The 18908-nt window shown below is 38.5% G+C and overlaps 1 long non-coding RNA gene and 1 pseudogene across 1 annotated transcript in view; both read right to left on the reverse strand.

Moving 5' to 3' along the window:
• The window catches only part of LOC141279689 (uncharacterized), an 89387-nt gene that overhangs the window by 61229 nt on the left and 9250 nt on the right, over positions 1–18908 (reverse strand). The window lies entirely within an intron of this gene.
• Positions 5620–6918, reverse strand: LOC109551563 (dnaJ homolog subfamily A member 1 pseudogene; annotated as a pseudogene).

The following is an 18908-nucleotide window of genomic DNA, read 5'->3' on the forward strand; positions in this document are numbered from 1 at the left end:
ACTAATTTAACTTTCTTTTTATATATTTTAAAAGTTATGTAGTTTTTTTTCTAGTTTAAAAAGAAAGAGAAAAAGAGATTCTTTTTTCTTGCTTCAATTACTATGACACTTTTACTGTATTTTAGGCTTCATTGAGATAAAATTGACATATAACATTGTGTAAGTTTAAGGTGTACAATGTGATGATTTGAGACGTATATTTTGTGAGTGTTTATCACAATAAACTTAGTTAATGCATCCTTTACCTCATATAATTACAACTTTGTTGTTATGATGAGAACATTAAAGCTGTACTCTCACAGCAACTTTCGAGTACACAATACAGTTTTGTTAACTATAGTCACCATGCTGTGTATTAGATCCCCAGAGCTTATTCATCTTATAACTGAAAGTTTGTACCCTTTGACCAACATTTCCCATTTCCCTCATCCCTAAACACCTGGCAACCATCATTCTACTCTTTGTTTCCGTGCATTTAATGTTTTTATGTTCTATTTATAACTGAGATCATACAATATTTGCCTTTCTCTGTCTGCCTTATCTCACGTAGCATAATGCTCTCAAGGTCCATCCATGTTGTTGCAAATGGCAGGATTTCCTTCTTTTTATTGCTGAATAATATTCCTGTGTGTGTGTGTGTTTGTATGTGTGTGTGTGTGTGTGTGTGTGTGTGTGTGTGTGTGTGTATCATATCGTCCTTATCCATTCATCTATCAGAGGACACAGGTTGTTTCCATGTCTTAACTATTGTAAATAATACTGCAGTGAAAATGGGAGTGCAGATATCTCTTAGAAATCCTGATTTCATCTTCTTTGGGTATATACCCAAAGTGGGATTGCTGGATCACATGGTAGTTCTATTTTTAATTTTTTGAGGAAACTCCATAATGTTTTCCACAGTGGCTGTACCAATTTACACTCCTACCAACAGTGCACCAGGATTTCATTTTCTCCTCATCCTGGCCAGCATTTGTTACCACTTGTCCTTTTGATAATAGCCAATCTAACAGGTATGTGGTGTATCTCACTGTGGTATTGATTTGCATTTCCCTGATGCTTAATCATGTACCTTTTCATGTACTTGTTGGCCATTTGTATGTCTTCTTTGGAAAAATGTCTATTCAAGTCCTCTGCCCATTTTTTAAAGCAGGTATTTTTTTTTTTGCTACTGAGTTGTATGAATTCCTTATATTTTGGATCTTAGCCCTTTATCAGATGTATATATGGCTTGCAAGTATTTTCTGCCATTTTTCAGGTTGCCTTTTCATTTTGTTGATTGCCTTTTGGTGTACAGGAGCTTCTAAGTTTGATGTAGTCCCACTTGTTAATTTTCACTTTTATTGCTTGTGTTTTTGGTGTCATATCCAAAAAAAGCATTACTAAGAACGATGTTGAGGAGCTTTTTTTTTTTCTTTTTGCGGTACGCGGGCCTCTCACTGCTGTGGCCTCTCCCGTTGCGGAGCACAGGCTCTGGACGCTCAGGCTCAGCGGCCATGGCTCACGGGCCCAGCCGCTCCGTGGCACGTGGGATCCTCCCGGACCAGGGCATGAACCAGCGTCCCCTGCATCGGCAGGTGGACTCTCAATCACTGCGCCACCAGGGAAGCCCTCAAGGAGCTTTTCATCTTATGTTTCTTCTAGGAGTTTTACATCCTTAATCCATTTCAAGTTAATTTTTGTGAGTGGTGTAAGAGAAGGGTCCAATTTCATTGTTTTGAATGTGGATATCCAGTTTTCTCAGCACCATTTATTGAAGAAACTATTTTTTCCTTATTGAGTATTATTCTTGGATACCTTGTCAAATATTGGTTGAACATATATGCATGTATTTATTTCTGGGCTCTCAATTCTGTTCCATTGGTCTATATGTCTATTTTGAGGCCAGTACGATACTGTTTTGATTAATATTGCTTTGTACTTCAGTTTGAAATCAGAAAGTGTGATGCTTCCAACTTTGTTCTTTCTCAAAGATTGCTTTAGCCATTTGGGGTCTTTTTTGTTCCATGTGAAATTTAGCATTTTTTTTCTATTTCTGTGAAATATGGCATTGGAATTTTGATAGAAGTTGTATGTAATCTGTAGGTTACTTTGGGTAGTATGGACATTTAAACGATATTAACTCTTCCAGTCCATGAATATGAGCTATCTTTCAATGTGTTTTTGTCTTCTTCAGTTTCTTTCTTCAACGTCTTATGGTTTCCTGTGTATAGATCTTACATTTCCATGTTTAAATTTATTCCTAAGCATTTTATTATTTTTGATGCTGTTGTAAAATGGGATTATTTCCTTTATTTCTTTTCAGATAGTTCATTGTCAGTGTATAGAATCCATTGATTTTTGTATGTTCATTTTGTATCCTGAAACTTTACGACGTTTATTAGGTATGGCAGGTTTTTGTTTTGTTTATGTTGTGGAGTCTTTAGAATTTTCTTTATACAAGATTATGTAATCAACAAACAGATAATTTTAATCCTTTCTTTTTGATTTGGATGCCTTTTATTTCTTTTTCTTGCTTGATTGTTCTGATTAGGACTTTCAGTATTATATTGAATAGAAGTGGTTAGCACAGGCAGCCTTGTTTTGTTCCTGATCTTAGAGGGAAAGCGTTCAACTTTTCACCATTGAGTATGATGTTAGCTATGGGTTTTTTGTATATGGCCTTTATTATGTTGAGGTACATTCCTTCTATACCCAATGTGTTGGGAATATTTATCATGAAAGGATGTTGTATTTTGTCAGATGCCTTTTCTGCATCTATTCAGATGGTCATATGATTTTTGTCTCTCATTCTAGTAATATGATGTATCACATTTACTGATTTGCGTATACTGAAACATCTTGGCCCCCCAGGAATAAATCCCAGTTGATTGTGCTGTATTATCCTTTTAATGAGCTCTTGAATTTGGTTTCCTAGTATTTTGTTGAGAATTTTTGCGTCTGTATTTATCAGGGATGTTGGCCTGTAGTTTTCTTTTCTTGTAGTATCCTTATCTGGCTTTGGTATCAGGGTAATGCTGGCCTTGTAAAATGACTTTGGAAGTGTTAACTGTCTCTTCAATTTTTTGGGAAAGAGTTTCGTAGAATTTATCCATGAAGCCTTTTGGTCCTGGGCTTTTGTTTGTTGAGAAGTTTTGGTTACTGATTCAATATCCTTACTTGTTATTGGTCTGATCAGATCTGTTTTTTCATGATTAAGACTTGGTAGGTTATGTTTCTAGGAATTTATCTATTTCTTCAAGGTTGTCCAATTTGTTGGTATGTAATTGTTCATAGTAGTCTCTTATGATCCTTTCTATTTCTGTTGTATCAGTTGTAATGTTTCCTTTTTCATTTGTAATTTTATTTATTTGAGTTGTTGCTCTCTTTTTCTTGGTAAGTGCAACTAAAGTTTTGTCAGTTTTGTTTATCTTTTCAAAAACCCAACTCTTAGTTTCATTGATCTTTTCTATTATTTTTCTATTCTTTGTTTCATTTATTTCTGCTCTGATTTTTGTTATCTCCTTCCTTCTGCTAACTTTCAGCTCAGTTTGTTCTTTTTCTAGTTCCTTAAGGTATAAAGTGAGGTTGTTTATTTGAGATCTTTCTTTTATCTTAATGTAGGCATTTATCCCTATAAATGTCCCTCTCAGCACTGCTTTTGCTGCAACCTGTAAGTTTTGGTATGTTGTGGTTTCATTTTTGTTTGATCCCAAAGCAGGGTCTTCTTGGGTTGCCCCAAAAAGCTGGGGAAGCTGATTGTTCACCCTACTCTTTCTTTCCCTGTGAGGGGAACTCTTTGTAGCCAGGGAGTTTCTTCTTGGCACTGAGCAAGGCCAGGTTGGGGGATGGGATGATTCAGGTAAAAATGAAACTATTTTCCTTCCCTTTTTGTGCGGGAAAGTTTTTTGTTTCAATATGTTTTTGAAGTGTCTCAAGTTTTTTGTTTCATTATGTTTTTGAAGTGTCTTAAGTAGACTCCAGAGCTCTCCAAGTATGTTTTGTTTGTAAATATCTGTCTAAATGTTGATCCTTGTGGGGAGATGTAGGCTGGGGTCTCTTACTCCACCATCTTGCTGACGTCACTCACTATGATGCTTTTAACTAGTTACTGTGAGTCAGAATCATGGAAACTCACAATTCAAGGCAAGGGAGCTAAGGGATTGTCTAACTAGAGTTTCATGGCAGGCAAGTGATTTGCCAATAGTCACACTGTTAGTAGTAAAGTAGAAAGAAGACAACCTGGTATGATAGAATATACACAGATCTTAGTGTCACATAGACTTCGGTTGGAATCCATCTCTACAGCTCATTACTTACAAAAATTTTTAAACTCTTCTGGCCTTTAGTTTCATCACTGGTAAATGGAAGAAAACCACCTGCTTCTCAGGAATATTGTATGGAAAAAGGAATTGTCTTAGTTAATTCAGGCTGCTATTAAAAAAATAGCATAGATTGTGTGGCTTAAACAACATTTATTTCTCACAGTTCTGGAGGCTGGGAAGTCCAAGATCAGGGGGCAGCATGGTCAAGTTCTAGTGAGGGTTCTCTTCCTGGCTTTCAGATGACTGCCTTCTTGCTGCATCCTCATAGAGAAGAGAGGGAGAGGGAAAAGAGATTGAGAGAGAGCTCTCCAGTCTCTTCTTTTTTTTTTTTTTTTTTTTTTGCTTTTGAATCAGTATATTAAGGAGACATTCATACATTTCAAGAATTGCTTAAATTCTGATATCCAGATTTAAGCTTGTGAACATATGACTTTAAACATACAATTAAAGCTATTCATAATTTGCTATTCTACTAACATTAAATTACAGTTACTTTGGAGCATAAGTTAAATGGTTTAAAGTAAGCCTGTAACATACCTTCAAAACACCTTCCTAACTCATACATGCAAAATACTTCTCATCACTCTAACTTCTAAGTTACCCTGCTCCAGAAGTGACTACTCTAAACTAAGGCTTACTGTGGTCCAAAGAGAAGGAAGAAAAAAAAAAGTAACCAGGACCAATAGCTAGATATATTAAAAAAAGATGGCGCAGCAGAAGGGAATGCAATCCTACAAGCACAAGCCCTCAAGAAGCAGCATGTTATATGATAAACCCCTTCTTTAGAAAGGTGTCATTTCTATCACTGATACCACAGGCTAAATTATATAGCATGCCATCTTCAAGTAACAGTTGAGGCAATAGAATAAATGCAGAGGCATCACAATGAATCCCACTTAATACCACTATACAGACCAACACTTCTCTACAAATTCTTCGTCTGACTGCCAGTTCAATACAATTTTAACTTCATAGCTTAACAATTAAGGGTCATACACTGAAGCCAATACATATACCTGGCATTTCAGTCTAAGCTATTCCATGTACATAGCTGAAATCAATTACAAAGTATGGCCTAACAACTGCTAGGGGAAATTTTTTAAAGTAGTTTTTACAAATATTAAACTTATCTTGCACACTGAAGTCATCATACATACAGGGCAAAGTCAGAGCTTTTATATTCGAGTTTATTCTTCATTTAACTTTTAAAACACTACTATAATTGAATATTAAAACAAACAATAGCAAGTAGTGAGCATGTTATGATTATAGTCCTTCAATCAATCACTACTGCAAGTAAAATGCCAGCAGTGAGTGTTATTCGCTGGCCCCATTAGGAGGTCTGACACTGAACACCACCCCGGAGATGATGTTCATCATCCTCATGCTTCTCCATTGTAATGGCGCCGTCTTTCCTGATTTGGATCAAAGTCCACTAGTTCTACCTGGTCCATTTCATCAGTCTCTTCTACTTCCTTCCTCTCAGGTAGGAGTTTTTCCAGCAAAGAGAGTTTATCCGAGGAGAGAAAACCATTCTCAGGAAAGTTTACCTTAAATTCAATGATTAGGCGACCCTTTTCATATGGTCTACGATAAATTGGCATGCCTTCATTTAGCACACACTAGATATCTCCATGCTTGACAATCTGACCTGGATGAGAAGTGATGACTATGGTTCGGTTGTCAAGAGTAGATATTGGCTTTTGGAAGCCACACAATGCCTCAACCAGCTGTATGTCCATACACATGAAAAGGTCTCCTCGTCGAGTAAAAACAGCATGGTCCTTCTGATCTAAAACGATGATAATATCTCCTGACTCCAGTCCTGGTTCTTGGTCTCCTTCACCATGGAATGTTAACTTCTGGCCATCTTTCATGCCTTTGTCAATATGAACTTCTAGAATTTTCTTCTCTCGAACTATCTTCCTTCCATTGCAGCTTTTACATCAATCTTTAGGACTGATCCGCTCCCCATGGCCCTGGCACTCCATGCAGATAGACTGAATTTGCTGAACCATTCCAGGTCCTATCTGATGAATTCTTATTTGCATTCCAGTACCTCGGCAATTGGGACAGCACTCTACTGCTCCTTTCTTACCACCTCCGCCTTCACATTTGTCACAAATCACATTCTTTTGCAGAGCTAGTTTTCTTGTTGCACCATTGTATAAATCTTCTAAGGTTACTGTGAGTTGATGCACAACATTTTTACCTCTCCTTTCTCTCTGCATCCTGCCTCCTCCTCCAAAAAACATATCGAAGATGTCCATGGGGGAGCCAAAACCGCCACCTGCTCCACCTTGCTCTCCTGCTCTCCTCCTTTGTCATATAATTCCCTTTTCTTTGCATCAGAGAGCACTTCATAAGCTTGAGAAATCTGTTTAAACTTCTCTCCTTCATTTGGATTCTTATCAGGGTGGTACTTCAAGGCCAGTTTCCTGTAAGCCTTTTTCAGTTCTTCTTGGGTGGCATTGGGTTTGACCCCCAAAACATCATAATAAGTGGTTTCTTTCACCATTTCTTACAGTCGGTGAGAGGGCCGATGCCGGTGTGGGGGAGCGGGAAGGAGCGCGTTGCCGTGCGCAGCTCGGGCAGCCGCCGCTCCGCCGCCTTTTCACCGAGCGTTCTCTCCAGTCTCTTCTTTTAAGGGCACTAATCCCATCATGAGGATCCTACCCTCATGACCTCATCTAAACCTAAACCTAATTACTTCCCAAAGACCCTGCCTCCCAATGCCATCACTTTGGAAGTTAGGACTTTAACACATGAATTTTGGGGTCACACACATTCATCTCATAACCTGAATAATAACTTAAAGTCCCTAAAGAAACTGGCTATGGAATACTTGACAAATGTATGTTTTCTTCTAACTTCCTCTTTTTGTCTGTAAGTAGCCAGTGAAATTTTCCAGCTCTCTGTGTTGGGGCATTGCATTAGATCATTTTCTTTGTGAAGTGGTGCTGGTATCTGGTAAGTGACTGCATGTTTAAGATACCCATAGTATCCAAGGACTGGTACATGCCAATACTCTCTTTCACTCTGGCAGTAGAAAGCTTGAAAATGGCAGTAATTGTTTTTATGTTTACAACAGTTTTTATGAATGTTTGGAGAGACAATTTTTAAGTAGCTTGTTGTACCTCTTCCCTGTTTAGAGTCACTACTGAAGCCTTACTAGAAATGGGAAGTTTGCATGGTGTAATGGAGAGAGCACTACTTTAAGTCAGTGCTTAAATCTGACAAATTTGAATCTGTATTTAGGCTTCATCAGATACAGTTTATAGTGTTTGGAATATTATTTCACCTTCATGAAGTTCGGTTTCGCCATATCTCAAATGGAGCTGAAAGTTTATTTTTAAGATCAAATGGGGTATATGTGTGTATATATCTATATATCAGTGTAAGGAATTGAGGAGGGAAAGAGCTATGACAGAAAGGCAATGTTCTTGCCATATAATATGTGAAGATAAAACCCTAAGCTACTCACAGTGTGACTGTGTGCACGTCACTCATCCCCCATAGGACCCTAATGCAGTGTCTTGATTCATTTGAAATCAGTGTGTATTCACAGAATGCCTGGCCTGTTTAACACAGCATAGCTGAAATCAGAGCTCTACCTTATGTCAAGGTTTTATCCTACCAGGTGGTCTTTGAGTTAATTAGCCATCTTGAATACTGTGCAAATGTTTTTACTGAATTCTTAAAATAAGACCCCAAAATCTACCACTTAGCTTGGGACTATGCAAAAAGAGTTTACTGAAGCATGTCCAGATATTTCATAACTAATATACTGTTTTTACCTTTATTAGCAAAGGGCAAACAGAATTCTAAGTCTACCCTTTAGTTACACCCCCTTAGTTCCTATAAATGTCTTAGAAATGTCCCCAGTCTCAGGAAACCTTGGTATGAGAAGCTCTACTTAGAATCATTATCTTGGATAGGTAGAATGAGTTAGCTAATCTTCACTGCATACTACCAGGGTCATGCTGTGGCAAAAGGAGGGTAGCAGACACACACTTGGATGACCCCCTAATGATCACATCCTTGTGTAATCAACTCCCCTTGAGTGTGAGTGGAAGCTGTGACTTGCTTCTAACTGATAGAATATGGCAAAGGTAATAGATGTCACTCCTGTGATTATGTTATAGTATAAAATACTGTCTTGCTGGTAGACTAGCTCTTGAGACTCTCTCTTTCTCACTGGATTTAAAGAAGTTGGCAGCCATACTGGGGGGGGGGGTGGTCCATGTAGCAAGAAGCTGGGGGAAGCTTTTAGGAGCTGAGGGTGACTTCCAGTTGACAACCAATTAGAATCCTGGGCCCTTGGTCCTATTGTAAGGAAATGAATTCTGCCAACAGCCTGAGTGAGCTTGGAAGTGGATTCTTCCCCAGTCCAGCTTCCAGATGAGATGATAGCTCCAGCTGACACCTTGATTACAACCTTCTGGGGCCCAGAGCTGAGGACCCAGTTAAGTTGTGCTTGGACTTGTGATCCACAGAACACATGACAAAATGATACGTATTGTTTTCAGTCTCTAAGTTTGCAGAAATTTGTTACCCAGAAATAGATAATTTATATAATAAAGTAGATATTCTATTTTATGCAATTTTCTCTCTCTATATATATTTATAATTGGAAAAATAGATTTGTTTTCTATATTTAAAAATATTTTCAAGTTACTTTCTTTTTAGTATAAGAAGCAAAGAAAGCAGTAATAGTATCTTAGCAAATATTATAAACCACATCTAAAGTACTATGCTCTTAAACCTGCTCTAAGCCTTTAAATGTACAAAGCAGGTGTGAACTTTAAAAACAGTTTTCTACCCCATGTGTGTAGTCTGCTACACTAACATTTGGGGTTGGGAGGGAAAGGAGACGTTATGAAATGTTCATTGATGTGTGATACACTGATTGCATATGACAACTTCCTTTCAGCAAGATATAGTGCATTCAACCATTTTGAGTTTTATTTAGTATTTTTTCTCCCAGAAATCATTATAGATGCTTTTAGTTTGGTAACAGACAGATTGGCAAAAAAATAGATGATTGGCAAAAGTCTGGGCTCTGGAGATCTCATGAATTAGGTATTGCCCTTGTACAGCCTCAAAGAGTTTCCATAGGTGGGAACTTGCCTTTCTTCTTGGTGAGTCCCAATATTCTCCCGGGTTAAGCCCGGGATAGGAAGCCGGGGCCCAAGTACTAAAGTTTAATGAGCCGGTCATGCAACAACAGGAGATCCAGCTCCTCGGAGTCTGAGATGGTTTCTACTTCACAGCACAAAGCCACTTAATAGGAACACATAAAACCTTGCTTCTATTTTTTCTTCAAGAGAATGTACAGAATTTATCAGAAAAGGGAATACAACTCAAATTCACAGAGTGTTTCTTCTTTTTAAACAGCGTATCAATGAATACAGGCATACCTTGGAAAAACTGCAGGTTCAGTTTCAGATCACCACAATAAAGCAAGTATCACAATAAGGTGAGTCATATGAATTTTTTGGTCTTCCAGTGCATATAAAAATTATGTTTACACTATACTGTAGTCTATTAAGTGTGCAATAGCATTATATCTAAAAAAATACATACATTAATTAAATACTACTTTATTGCTAAAAAATGTTAAGTTTCATCTGAACTTTCAATGAGTCATAATCTTTTTGCAATAGTTACATCAAAGATTGCCGATCACAGATCACCATAACAAATACAATAATAATGAAAAAGTTTGAACTCTTGTGAGAATTACCAAAATGTGACACAGACATGAAATGAACAAATGCTGTTGGAAAAATGGTACCAATAGACTTGCCTGACACAGGATTGCTACAAATCTTCATGCCTTAGCTGCATGATGGAACCTCCTGAGAGATTTAAAAATCCCGATGCCCAAGTCTTACTACAGAATTATGTCAGAACCTCTGGGGCTAGGTTGAAGTCATCAGTTATTTTTTTATTTTTTATTTTTTGTGGTACGTGGGCCTCTCACTATTGCGGCCTCTCCCGTTGCGGAGCACAGGCTCCGGACGTGCAGGCTCAGCAGCCATGGCTCATGGGCCCAGCCACTCCGCGGCATGTGGGATCCTCCCGGACCGGGGCACGAACCCGTGTCCCCTGCATCGGCAGGCGGACTCTCAACCACTGCGCCACCAGGGAAGCCCCATCAGTTATTTTTGAAGCTTCTCAGGTGATTTTCAAGGTGAAGCTAGTGTTGAGAATTATAGGGACTTTAATTTCTATTTTAGACTCACATTTTCACTGTAGTCACACATTTGATGTCTTGAACTGAAATGTAATTCAGGTAAAACTCAGGAAATAAGCAAAAACACACAAAGAAACTGATAAAACCAAAGGACAAAATAACAGCAGCAGGACTTCCCTGGTGGTGCAATGGTTAAGAACTGCCTGCTAAAGCAGGGGACACGGGTTCGAGCCCTGGTCCGGGAGGATCCCTCATGCCACGGAACAACTAAGCCCGTGCACCACAACTACTGAGCCTGTACTCTAGAGCCCATGAGCCACAACTACTGAGCCCCCGTGCCACAACTACTGAAGCCCACGCACCTAGAGCCTGTGCTCCACAACAAGTGAAGCCACTGCAATGAGAAGTCCACTCACTGCAGTGCAGAGTAGCCCCTGCTCACCACAACTAGAGAAAGACCACATGCAGCCATGAAGACCCAACGCAGCCAAAATAAATAAATTAAAAAAAAATAACAGCAACAACTATATACTTTTATTCTCCCAAAGGTGCATTTACTCTTTCATCAGACACTTTATGTGCACCTATTTTAATTTTCATACCCTGCTAAGGACTGGTATTGAGGAACAACGACCCAGGCCCTGACCATACAGAATTTTGATGTATATAAATCAATAGTTATAACTTCAATAGTAGAGTTATTATTGAGTAATAAGTAGAGTGTTAGATAAGCATAGAAATGAGGAATATAATACAGATAGGGCTAGGGTTATGAGAGCCTATGGAATGAGTTGATACTTGATTTGAGTCTCAATGGAAGGAGATTGACTCAGATGGAAAAGCAGGGGAAGAGCATTAATAATATGATGGAACAGCATGTGTGAAGGCATAGGGGCAAAGGAAAAACATGGCCCTTGTAGGCAGAATAATGTCCCCCCCGCTACTCCCAAAGGTGGCCACATCTTAACCCCTGGAACTTGTGGACATGTATATTGCATAGCATGGGGAAATTAAAGTTGCAGGTGAAATTAAGTTTACTAGTCAGCTGACTTTAAAATAAGGAGGTTTTCTTGGATTATACAGATAAATCTGTATAATCTGTGTATCAGATAAACCGGATAAATCACAAGGATTCTTTAAAGTGGAAGAGGGAGACAGAAAGGAGGTCAGAGTCAGAGAGAGATACGAAAATGCTACACTGCTGGCTTTGAAGCTGGAGAAAGGGGCCAGGAGCCAAGGAATGCAGATGGACTTGAGAAGCTCAAAAAGGCAAGATATCAGATTTTCCCAAAGAGCCACCAGAAGGAATGAAGCCCTACCAACACCTTGATTTTAGGCTTCTGACCTTCATAACTATGAGGTAATAAATCTGTGTTTTTCAAGCTACTAAATTCTTGGTAATTTGTTACAGCAGCAGTAGGAAGCTAATACAGTCCCTTGCAGGGAACTCCAAGTGGAGTTACATTTGTGATAAAGTGTTAGTGAGCTGTTGAATGACTTTCAGCAGGGTAGGAAATGAAGCAGAATCATATTGTAGAAAAGCCACACCTGTAGCAGTGTTGATAATGGTTTGGAATAGGGTTACATGCAGAAGGGAGCAGGATATGAATAGAAAGATTAGAGGGGAGACTAATGTAATTTGAGCAAGACTAGTAAAAAGAATGGTAATAGTTGCTTTTTTTGAGGACGTCCTTATGCATAATGTTGCATTTTACACCTTAAATTCTAATTTTTAAATCTTAAAAAGACCCCTCTCAAATGAAGTTTTAATACCCACATTTTATGGGTGAGGAAACTGAGGCTCAGAGAATTTAATAAAGTTGCACAGGATTATACAACTAATTAGTGGTGAGCTCAATTTGGAACCAGGTCTGTTGACCTCAAAGCCCATGGATTTTCCAGTATATCACTGTATCCAAAAAGAAAGACAGATAGCAGCTAACCTGAGAATGAATGAGAAGATTTTTAAAAGTGCAGGAAATCAGGGCCACTGGAAACAGTCTATAGCACTAGAGAAGCATTTGAGGGTTTTAGAATAGTAAATGAAGTTCAAGAAAATGAGCCTCAGTCATGAAGGGAAAAAAAGGTTAAACACTGACTTTGCTTTTTTTCTATTAAACATTTAAACTGTTTATAACTGTACCATCAACATTTAATAAGGATATAAAATATTTGCTGTCTTTGAGGGTCCGTACTGTTTAGTACCGTCTGATGGGTGAGGATTTAGCTGATATAAATCAGTGCAGAGTGGGTGCAGCTGGGTGTATTAGGTAATAGAGTACAACACCAAGTGGAAATCAAGAAAGATGGCTTGATTTCTGGGACATGTATTTCTGTAGGATAATAAAAGAAGTCACGGTCAGGGAAGTTCATAGATGTACTCAAACATCTACATAATTATGAAGGATGACCACGTGTGTGGTGGATGAACTTCAGCTCCTTTAGTATGTTGTCAAAAATCCTAACATTCTAATTGTTCTCAATAAGGCTGAGGATCACTGAACTATGCTTTGTTCATTTCTGCTTCTTCAGTGCCTAATAGGGATTTGTTAACTTGACTAAATGCATATTAAAGTACATTTTTCATATAATTATTACTGGTTTTGGTTATATGCTGCTGCCAAGATTTTAGCCCTAATCAATTATAGCTCCAGTCCATTTATTTAATGATATCTTAAGAAAATCTAAATTCTTAGTTCGTACTATTAATTCATAATGAATATTGCCTGAGATAAGAGTGACTTTGATTGTGCTAGAATGTTTACTTTTATAATCCAAAGAGATTATCATTAAATTATATTTGCTTCCGTGGGATATGGTGTGTGCTATAACTGTGATGTCTGGTTTGAGTGTGATTTGGCTCACAAGGCCACAGTGGTGTGAATGTTTTCTGTGGATTCATGCAAAGAATTGAAAAAGAACATCTGAAAGGAGAGAAAAGCATAGATAGGGCTTCACCTCTTTAATCTCAAAAATGAACACACACCAGTGTTAACATGGACAGAGAGACACGAGATCCCCAGAAAGGAGAGTGAAATTGATGAGCTGACTCAGAAAATGCAGAGCAAAACAAAACAGCACAGACTAAAAAGTAGAAAAGCTGTCAATAGGTCAGAGGTTTAGAGATGCTGAGTTGAAGAGATATGACAGACTACTGAGACAAAGAAATTCTGCTCACTCATTACATGGATCAATAAGAGGGAGGCCATTAAAATACGTCCTCTTGTATGTGTTATAATACATCTGTCTAAAATCAGGCTCACTTCAGTTCCCAGACTGTTCATCTTTCAGACACAAGTCTTTTTTTTTTTTTAATAAAGTTTCCCTTTATTTGAGATTTTTAAAAAAAATTTCTTATTTATTTTATTTTTGACTGCGTTGGGTCTTCGTTGCTGTGCACGGGCTTTCTCTAGTTGCAGCGAGCCGGAGCTGTTCTTCGTTGCACTGTGTGGGCTTCTCATTGCGGTGGCTTCTCTTGCTGTGGAGCATGGGCTCTAGGTGCGCGGGCTTCAGTAGCTATTGCACGTGGGCTCGGTAGTTGTGGCACGCGGGCTCAAGAGCACAGGCTCAGTAGTTGTGGCACAGGGCTTAGTTGCTCTGCGGCATGTGGGATCTTCCCGGACCAGGGCTCGAACCCGTGTCCCCTGCATTGGCAGGCGGATTCTTAACCACTGTGCCACCAGGGAAGCCCCAGACACAAGTTTTAAATCAAGCTTAGCTTGTGCTGAATCCTCAATATACATGCTTTCAAGGATTAGGTATGCATTAGGCGTTTATTAAATGCTGAGATTCAGTGAATACTATAGTAGCTAACATTTAGGGCAATTGGATTTTTTTTTTTTCCCAGTTTCTGGAGGTCCTCTTAGTTCAGGGGTCCCCAAGTGCTGACTCAGAGACTAGCTGTCTCAGAATCATTTTGAAAGAATATATAAAATACAGCTTTGTAGCTCCCTCCCCTGGAGATTCTGATTCAAAGTGTCTGAGAGTGCCCAGGCATCTGTATTTTTATAAGTGCCTGGAGATACAATGCAGGTGTTGGCAAACTTTTTCTGTAAAGGGCAAGAAAGTAAGTATTTCAGACTTTGTGGGCCATGTGCTCTCTGTTATAACCACTCAACTCTACCATTGTAGCCTGAAAGTAACCATAGGCAACACGTAGACAAATGAGCATGGCTGTGTTCCAGTAAAACTTTATTTACAACAGGCAGCAGGTTCCTCAAACAATTAAACATAGAAATACCATATGATCTAGAAATTTCATCCTAGACATGTACCCAAAACATCAAAAGCAGAGACTTGAACAGATACTTGTACACCCATGTTTGGAGCAGCATTATTCACAATTGCCAAAAGGTGGAAGCAGCACAAGCTTTTATCAGTAAATGAACAGATAAGCAAAATGTGGTACATACATACGATGGAACATATTCAGCCTTAAAAAGGAATGCAATTCTGACACATGCTACAACATGGGTGAACTTTGAGAACATTATGGAAGTGAAATAAGCCTGACACAAAAGGACAAACATTGTATGATTCCACTTATATGAAGTATCTAGAGTAGTCAAATTCATAGAGAAAGAAAGTAGAATCATGGTTACCAGGGGCTGGGGAGGGGAGAAATGGGGAGTTATTGTCTAATAGATACAAAATTTTGGTTTGGGATGATGAAAAATTCTGGAGATAGATGGCTGTGATGATTGCATAACAATGTGGATGTACTTAATGCCATTGAATTGCACTGAGGAAACGCAAATGGTGGATGTTTGTTATGTATATTTTACTATAATAAAAGTAGATTAAAAACATAATTAAGGAGCAGAAAAACAAAAAATAAAGAACAAATGGCAGAAGACACGGATTTGACTCATGGTTATAGTTTACCAGCCCTTGGTCTAATGGTTAGCCAGCGTAGGGAATCACCAGTAATAGTTTATTTCCTTTTGGATTTAGTATGGCAACCAAACCTTCACTTTTCTTTGATTTGAATTTTTTTTTTTCAAAAAGGAGAATTTCTGGTGTTTAACATTGTTACACAATCTTTGCCAACTTCTACGGAAAACAAGTTTCTCTTAGTGTCATATTCAGATAAAATTACATACTGTATTGTTATGATCTACTTTCATCTTCCAAAATCCATCTGCCACTAAATACTAGATAAAGTTTTCCAGGAGGAAATATTCCAAATGCATTGTATGCCTTCACTGTTTATTTCTCTCTTTGTCTATGTGTCCTTTGCCCTTGATTCTTGTGTCAGTTAAATTGCTTCTCTTCTTGGGCTTCCCTGGTGGTGCAGTGGTTGGGGGTCCGCCTGCCGACGCAGAGGATACGGGTTCATGCCCCGGTCTGGGAACATCCTGCATGCCACGGAGCGGCTGGGCCTGTGAGCCATGGCTGCTGAGCCTGTGCGTCTGGAGCCTGTGCTCCGCAACGGGAGAGGCCACAACAATGAGAGGCCCGCGTACCGCCAAAAAAAAAGAAGAAATTGCTTCTCTTCTCATACAGACAGAGAGGCTGGAAGTGTTCCTCCCCAACTATTCCTTGTTGAACAGTGGCGTGGAAGTCTGTCTCTGTCTTCTATGGAGACAGTTTGGCGATAAGTATTCTTCTCCAAATGCTGTTGATTTACTTATCTTTCCCCAATGATAGTTTAAATATCAAACTTTAACAAAGTGCCTATTCAGTTAACGAATTTGGAATGAGTGAATTTGTACAAATTAATATGGTTTTATTATTTATAAAGGAATCACCCACTATTTTTATATATAAAACTGGAATGATGTTTAACATGAGGCGATCATGGCTGTTTTATCTATAGAAATTTCTTCAATACAGCAAAATTTTGTACTTTAAAGACTGACATAAGAGTGAAAAGATGTAAAATTAGTTCCCTTATTCAGAACAACATCCTTCGTTCCCTCAGTTTTCTGACCCAACATCTGAGAGAAGTCAAAAAATTACATGTTTCCTAAAAGCTTTTGCACAGCAAAGGAAACTATAAACAAAACAAAAAGACAACCCTCAGAATGGGAGAAAATATTTGCAAACGAATCAACGGACAAGGGATTAATCTCCAAAATATATAAACAGCTCATGCAGCTCAATATTAAAAAAACAACCCAATCCGAAAATGGGCAGAAGACCTAAATAGACATTTCTCCAAAGAAGACATACAGATGGCCAAGAGGCACATGAAAAGCTGCTCAGCATCACTGATTATTAGAGAAATGCAAATCAAAACTAAAATGAGGTATCACCTCACACCAGTTAGAATGGGCATCATCAGAAAATCTACAAACAGCAAATGCTGGAGAGGGTGTGGAGAAAAGGGAACCCTCTTGCACTGTTGGTGGGAATGTAAATTGATACAGCCACTATGGAGAACAGTATGGGGGTTCCTTAAAAAACTAAAAATAGAATTATCTTGTGACCCAGCAATCCCACTACTGGGCATATACCCAGAGAAAACCATAATTCAAAAAGACACATGCACCCCAATGTTCATTGCAGCACTATTTACAATAGCCAGGTCATAGAAGCAACCTAAATGCCCATTGACAGACGAATGGATAAAGAAGATGTGGTACATATATACAATGAGATATTACTCAGCCATAAAAAGGAACGAAATTGGGTCATTTTTCTAGAGATGTGGATGGACCTAGAGACTGTCCTACAGAGTGAAGTAAGTCAGAAAGAGAAAAACAAATATTGTATATTAACGCATGTATATGGAATCTAGAAAAATGGTACAGATGAACTGGTTTGCAAGGCAGAAATAGACAGATGCAGAGAACAAAAGTATGGACACCAAGGGGGGAAAGTGGGGAGGTGGTGGTGGTGATGGGATGAATTGGGAGATTGGGATTGACATATATATATACTAATACATATAAAATAGATAATAAAAATAGCATGTTTCAATTAGTTTGGTAAAATAATACATTTATTATTTAGGGAACAGATTAATACTGAAAGAAGTATACTGATTCAATTGGTAAGTTCTTATTTTTATTTTTTTGCTCTGTTAGAGCAAAAAAATCCCTTTTCCTGTATTTGTCACTATTGCTTACACACCTCAGATTCCCACAACTAATGGTGGGAGTAAGGAATTAATGTAAGAAGGTGTGTGTGTGTGTGTGTGTGTGTGTGTGTGTGTGCGCGCGCGCGCGTGCATGTACGTGTGTGTATGTGTGTGTGTTGTATACTGAACATGCAGTTGCAAAGCTGTTTAGCTTGAGAGCAGTCAAAGTTCACATACATCTCCATGTGTTGTACAAGTTAAAGTTTGTGTACCTAGCCTTATCATGTTCCTAAGTTTCACTTCCGTTCCACTGACAGATTCTGGAGTGGGACACGGTTATACAATCTTGGATAGTCTTCCAAGAGTTGGCTCTTGTTTTAGAACTTGTGTCGCTGAGGGACATATCTGTGGTGATATTGAGGCCATCTGAGTGAGTCTTGGCCTTCACAAATTCGTGTGCTTAAGTACAGGTACTGATGTGCTTCCTTCATTCCCACACTTATGCAATAGTAAGAATCAGCACTTTCCTTGTCCGTGTAGGCAATGTGCTAGAGGTGCCAGGGGCAAGGAGCTGAAGAAGGCACGATTAGAGGAGTAAGGGCCTTGACCTGGATTAATGATGGTGGAAATAAAAAGGAGTGATTGGGATAAAGAGTTGGTGGATGAGATAGCAGAGATTAGAAAAACAGCAATGGTAACATTTTACTGGTAAAGGAGCTTCTTTTGTATGCCAGGTCTGTGCTAATTGCCTAAACTCTCTCAGTCCTTAACAACACTATGAAGGTTCTGTTATTATGCCCATTTTACAGGGAGGTTGAGTAACCATAATTACAGAGCTACCAACTGTTGGAGCTGGAATTCAAACTCCGAGTTTAATTTCAGGGTCTAAGCTCTTAACCATATGACCAATCTATCGCACCTCTTAGAATGCTCGTCTTTGTATCTGTTTCATGTATTATTTCTTAAGCAGTTGGTGTCTAACTAGAAAGAAAGGTGTAGCAAATCCAGATCCAAAGTACAAGGTCATCATAATTAGTAAAAAAGTGACAATACAGGGGGGCGTAGCATGGAAGTAGATCAAGTATAGATGGACTATAATTTCTAACTCAAGGAAGCTTGTACTGATAGATGTATCCGTGGGAGTATTGCTTAATCTCTCTGAGCCTCATTTTTCTCAAGTGTGAATGGGTGTTAATTATATTATATAGTTTATAGTATTATGAGAATTAAATGAGATAATGCATGAAAAGTGCCTTGCAGAGGATAGGATCTCAATAAAGACTGCTCTATTTTGATAATGATTAAGATGAAATGTGCTGGCTAACTCCATACTGCAGAGTTATTCTGTTATTTGATTCTGGTTAAATAAATGATTGGTGATTAT

Source organism: Tursiops truncatus, chromosome 10 (genome assembly GCF_011762595.2).
Source record: "Tursiops truncatus isolate mTurTru1 chromosome 10, mTurTru1.mat.Y, whole genome shotgun sequence".
Classification (NCBI taxonomy): domain Eukaryota; kingdom Metazoa; phylum Chordata; class Mammalia; order Artiodactyla; family Delphinidae; genus Tursiops; species Tursiops truncatus.